The 5,920-nt window shown below is 45.9% G+C and overlaps 1 non-coding gene across 1 annotated transcript; it reads left to right on the plus strand.

Annotated features, from left to right (window-relative positions):
• The first annotated feature begins 282 nt into the window (after positions 1 to 282).
• On the plus strand, positions 283 to 401 carry LOC138361597 (5S ribosomal RNA). Its single transcript, XR_011227058.1, has one exon. It is a non-coding gene; the product is annotated as a 5S ribosomal RNA (ribosomal RNA).
• The last annotated feature ends 5,519 nt before the right edge of the window (positions 402 to 5,920 follow it).

Raw genomic sequence — 5,920 nt, forward strand, 5'->3', positions numbered from 1 at the left:
ACTGAAGAGCAGATGAGCACACACATGTTTGTATTACAAAAGAAAATCCACAAATTCATTAGAAATTGGCAGGGCAGGCTGAGGAAGTAGGTAGATGTAAAATGTCTGTAAATGGCGAAAGAACATAAACCCAAGACTGAATAAACGATGTTAAATATCCATGCCAAGGAGACAAAAATATGTTAGGATACAATTACCATTAAGACACCACAAGCAGGTCCGTATCCTGCCGCGATGACTTAAAAGAGTTGGTTATTAGCCACAATGTGTAGGCAGTCTCATGCCAACGGCCACACCACGTTGAGAACACCGCTTCTCGTCCGATCAGCGAAGTTAAGCAACGTTGGGTTTGGTTAGTACTTGGATGGGTGACCGCCTGGGAACACCAAATGCTGTTGGCAATAATGTTTTTTGTTTTGTTTTGTTTTGTTTCGTTTGTTTTTGTTTGAATGGCTGGCTCCACGGGAAATTCACGGAGTTGTGTGGAATAAGGCCTGGTAAAATGAATTAATATGTATGTCATGTTTAAAACAAACTCGCTTAATATAGATATTGTGTGAGGCTTTATACAAAAACAAACAACCAAAACAAAACATGTTGTATATATATATATATATATATATATAGCTTAATCCGGGTTTGAACTCGCAACTCCAAGAATACGCATCACTTATATACACTTTACCACTGGACCACTGCTGCAGGACACTAGCTTGATGCTGAGGTATCAATTTAATGACGTAAATGCCATTTCCACAAATAAATGATAATTAAAAAGTATTTGTATGTACAAATCTTTTCTGTTTAAAAGGCTACAATATCAGTTACTGATATAATTTGTGTTAATGTTTCTATACCCACAAGAAGGCATATTTTTGCTTATATGTAAAGGGTACGGAGAAGGAATCCACAGACCATCATTCCCCTCCCCTTCCCTCCCCCCCCCCCCCCCCCCCCCCCCCCACCCCAACTCCCACCTACTACCACCACCACCACCACCACCAATCACCACCAATCACCACCAATCACCACCACCACCAATCACCACCACCACATCTAACCGAAAACCCCCTAACACATCAACCCTCCCCCCAATCAACAGGCGAAATAATAACCCTCAAATGCCTGCCTGCCTGCCTGCCTGCAAGCCAATACTAACGGTCTTCTCAGAAAGAAAATCTCTTTGTATCTGTATTACTTGATGAAATGTATGATTCTAATAATGAAAATAAATTTTGATGTCGGTTGTATGAGCATAATGACCAATATGCACATGATATGAATGAATTAAATAGTGTAGTTTTAAGTAATTAGGTTGTAGACACATTAAGCGGATATGATATTTGACGCGTCCAGAACTGGTGATTTTTGGTTTAGTTTTAAATGCACCACCACCACCACCACCACCACCACCATTGCTTCCCCAGAGCCTAATTAAGGACCGGTAAAAGGAGTCAATATGTATGTCATCTATAAAACCAAAGAATGAATAAAAAAAACACACACACAAACCTACATAATAGTATTAGGAAGATTGTATGGCAAAAAAAAAAAAGTATTATTCCCATTGGGTCGTTTGAACTCGCGACTTCCAAAACACCAGCCACACACCTTACAACCCAGCCACCATAGAGTTGGTATAATTGTGCAACTTTAGTTATAAAAGTAAAGTTTTCTCACATTGTATTGATAACTTAAAGGATTTTTTTTTTATTTTGCATGTACAAATCTTATTGTCTGTTCTATGAAAAGGCTTGATGTAAATTATGTATTTTTTGAATGATTGAATTGTAGGCACATTAAGCGGATTCGATATTTGATATATCCAGAAAAGGCGATTTATGTTCAGTTTTAAAATGCATCACCGTTAACGCTAAAGGACTGGTAAAATGACTCGATGTTTGTCATTTTTAAAATAAACACTAAAACAAGGCCCTTAACATATATAATGTTTGAATATAAATTGAATGCATATAAATACAAAGTGGGAGTGGCTGGCTGGCTGGCTGGCTGGCTGGCTGGCTGGCTGGCTGGCTGGCTGGCTGCGCTGGCTGGCCTGGCTGGCTGGCTGGCTGGCTGGCTGCCTGCCTGCCTGCTGCCTGGCTGCCTGGCTGCCTGCCTGCCTGCCTGCTGCCTGGCTGGCTGCCTGCTGGCTGCCTGCCTGCCTGCCTGCCTGCCTGCCTGCCTGCCGCCTGCCTGCCTGCCTGCCTGCCGCTGTCTGGCTGCCTGGCTGCCTGGCTGCCTGCCTGGCCTGCCTGCCTGCCTGCCTGCCTGCCTGCCTGCCTGCCTTGCCTTGCCTTGCCTTGCCTTGCCTTGCCCTGCCTTGGCTGCAGCTGGCTGGCTGGCTGGCTGGCTGGCTGGCCGTAAATCAACTCTTAACAACACCACACACACCACACCACACACACCACACCATCACTCATCACCCATCACCCACCACCGGCCCCAGTCTCCCAGCCTCTCTTATATACCCGAGCAGGCCCTTTAAATTATTTGAATTGTTGCACTTCGGCCAATGGCAGGCACGATCGCTGCTGCTCAAACATATTCTGGTTCACAAGTATATATATATATATATATATATATATATATATATATATATATATATATATATATATATATATATATATATATATATATATATATATATATTCATGAAACACATTAAAACCTTGATCATTTATTCATTCATTACGTCTAGTGAAGAATTGCTTTTGTTCATTTGTATGATTAAAAATGGATAGAATATGAATTCCTCGCTTAAAGTAAAATATAAAATATATATTGGATTTATATGATTGGTTAATATTCCAAGTGATGCTGAATATCCCCTATAATTTTGTTTTGTTTGTTTGTTATGTACACATTCCAAATGAAATCAATATAAATGTTATTATTAATGTTTGAAAGTTGATTGTCTACTTGAATCTCTCTATTAAAGTGTGTGTGGCTCCGGATGGAGCCTGGTTATGGTATTTGTCGCGGTGGGTGGCAGAAGTGCTTACTTCTTCTCTGTCTTCTTTGGCAAAAGAACTGCCTGAATGTTTGGAAGAACACCTCCCTGTGCAATGGTTACGCCAGACAGAAGTTTGTTGAGTTCTTCGTCGTTGCGGATGGCCAACTGCAAGTGACGTGGGATGATACGGGTCTTCTTGTTGTCACGTGCGGCGTTACCGGCGAGCTCGAGAACTTCGGCAGCGAGGTATTCCATGACGGCTGCCAGGTAGACAGGAGCGCCAGCACCGACGCGTTCGGCGTAGTTGCCCTTACGCAGCAGACGGTGAATTCTGCCCACGGGGAACTGAAGTCCGGCCCTGCTGGAGCGAGACTTTGACTTGCCCTTCACTTTGCCTCCCTTGCCGCGTCCTGACATTGCTGCTGCTGTTGTGGGTTTGTGGTGTTTTAATGCCGGCCCGCAGATCGAGCTTCGTGTTATATACCCCGCTCAGGATCAAGGGAGTCCGCCACTGACCAATCAGCGCGCTCCGCCACGCGACCCGCTCTGAGCTGAGTCGCGAGCGGGATATAAAAGGAAAGCTCGACTCGCGCAAAAGTTCATTATTGTACGCAACGCCAGCCAGCACGAGCATCATCATGCCACCCAAGGCATCTGGAAAGGCTGCCAAGAAGGCCGGAAAGGCCCAGAAGGCCATTGCCAAGGGCGATAAGAAAAAGAAGCGCAGGAGGAAGGAGAGCTACAGCATCTACATCTACAAAGTGCTGAAGCAGGTCCACCCCGACACTGGTATCTCTTCCAAAGCCATGTCGATCATGAACTCGTTCGTGAACGACATCTTGAGCGCATCGCCGCCGAGGCTTCTCGCCTGGCCCACTACAACAAGCGTTCCACCATTACCAGTCGGGAGATCCAGACGGCTGTAAGGCTCCTGTTGCCCGGAGAACTGGCCAAGCACGCCGTCTCTGAGGGCACTAAGGCCGTCACCAAGTACACCTCCTCCAAGTAAACGGCTTACTTACTGCCCTGTGGTGGTGGCTTGGCCTCAAACCAACAAACTCGGCTCCATTGGAGCCACACTTTAATTTCTAAAGAGATTGTGAGTGTTAGACACCAATACTATTATAACAAAAACCTCTGTCACTGAAAGCAAATAGCTATAAAATGAGAATATTTATGAAACTGTCTGTGTGTGTTTCTCTCTCTCAGTCTCTGTCTGTCTGTCTGTCTGTCTGTCTGTCTGTCTGTCTGTTGTCTGTCTGTCTGTCTGTCTGTCTGTCTGTCTGTGTCTGTCTGTCTGTCTGTCTGTCTGTCTGTCTCTCTCTCTCTCTCTCTCTCTCTCTCTCTCTCTCTCTCTCTCTCTTCTCTCTCTCTCTCTCTCTCTCTCTCTCTCTCTCTCTCTCAACACATATAAGCACTCGGTATCTTTTTTCTAGAGATTAGAGATTCATTGTTATGTTCCACATTAGGATTACTATGCAGGCCACCCTCTTAGGTTTGAAAATGTCAAGAAAACGGTTAATTTAAAATGTCATCTCCTAACTTAACAGATTAAGCCAGAGGACCGAAAACAGAATAAAACAGGACTGGACAGTATGTCACTTATACAAGCTGCTTTTATTTCTAGTACAGTATGACAATTTTTATTTTGGGGGGGGGGGGGGGGGGTGATCCTTGACAGTGCATAAGAGCGAAAAGCGACGGCGTTTTGTTTGTAAGAGAACAGGTTGTACTACAAATGACTTGATTTATTGATATCACGTGTATGTATGACACCTAAATTAGTGTATTTGTTTATTTATTTATTTATTTATTATATGTGTAGATGAAGGTTAATTCATATGACTGATGCTAGGAATGTCTGAAATCTCCTTAGAAGGATATTTTGGCCCTGAGAAGGGCCGAGTTTGGTGTATACTAGGGTGGTCGATTTAGCTTATGCACGCTCTCCACGGATACGGCGAGCAAGCTGAATGTCCTTTGGCATGATGGTGACACGCTTGGCGTGGATGGCACAGAGGTTAGTGTCCTCGAAGAGACCGACCAGGTAAGCCTCGGATGCCTCCTGTAAAGCCATGACGGCAGACGACTGGAAGCGAAGATCGGTCTTGAAGTCCTGGGCAATCTCGCGCACCAGACGCTGGAAGGGAAGTTTCCTGATGAGCAACTCGGTGCTCTTCTGGTAACGACGGATCTCACGCAGGGCGACCGTTCCGGGCCTGTAACGGTGAGGCTTCTTCACACCCCCTGTGGCAGGAGCAGACTTGCGTGCTGCCTTGGTGGCCAGCTGCTTACGAGGAGCCTTGCCTCCCGTGGACTTGCGAGCAGTCTGCTTGGTGCGAGCCATGGTGAACAACTGTGGTTTGTGATGGCCGGCGCCGAAAAATTTTTGCTTATATACGCCGTCTCGAGGCGCTTGCTCGAGCGCCATTGGCTGCTCGACTCGCCTACGTCACCCCGTTGCCCCCCCCTCCTTCCTCTGGCTGCAGCCAACAGGCGGCTCACCTCAATCACTATTATCGCTGATTTTGCTCTATTTTTTGGATTTGTGCAAAAGTCATTTCACAGGGACGTGAAACAGACGAGTAGGCAACTGCAGTTTTGAAAGCGTTGTGAGAAAGCCGTGTCTACTCGACCACAAGCGTAAAGTAAGGGCAGGCAGGAGTTGCAATGCTACTAGTACGTCCGCTTGATGGGATATAGTCGGGAAATCGTGCGGGCATTCGTCAATTCGATTCACACAACTACAACACCATGACTGGACGCGGCAAGGGAGGCAAGGGACTCGGAAAGGGTGGCGCCAAGCGTCATCGTAAGGTGCTACGTGACAACATCCAGGGCATCACCAAGCCCGCTATTCGTCGCTTAGCTCGTCGTGGCGGCGTCAAGCGTATTTCGGGTCTCATCTACGAAGAGACCCGTGGCGTCCTGAAGGTGTTCCTCGAGAACGTCATCCGTGATGCT

The sequence above is a fragment of the Procambarus clarkii genome, unplaced genomic scaffold, assembly GCF_040958095.1.
Source record: "Procambarus clarkii isolate CNS0578487 unplaced genomic scaffold, FALCON_Pclarkii_2.0 HiC_scaffold_501, whole genome shotgun sequence".
Lineage (NCBI taxonomy): Eukaryota > Metazoa > Arthropoda > Malacostraca > Decapoda > Cambaridae > Procambarus > Procambarus clarkii.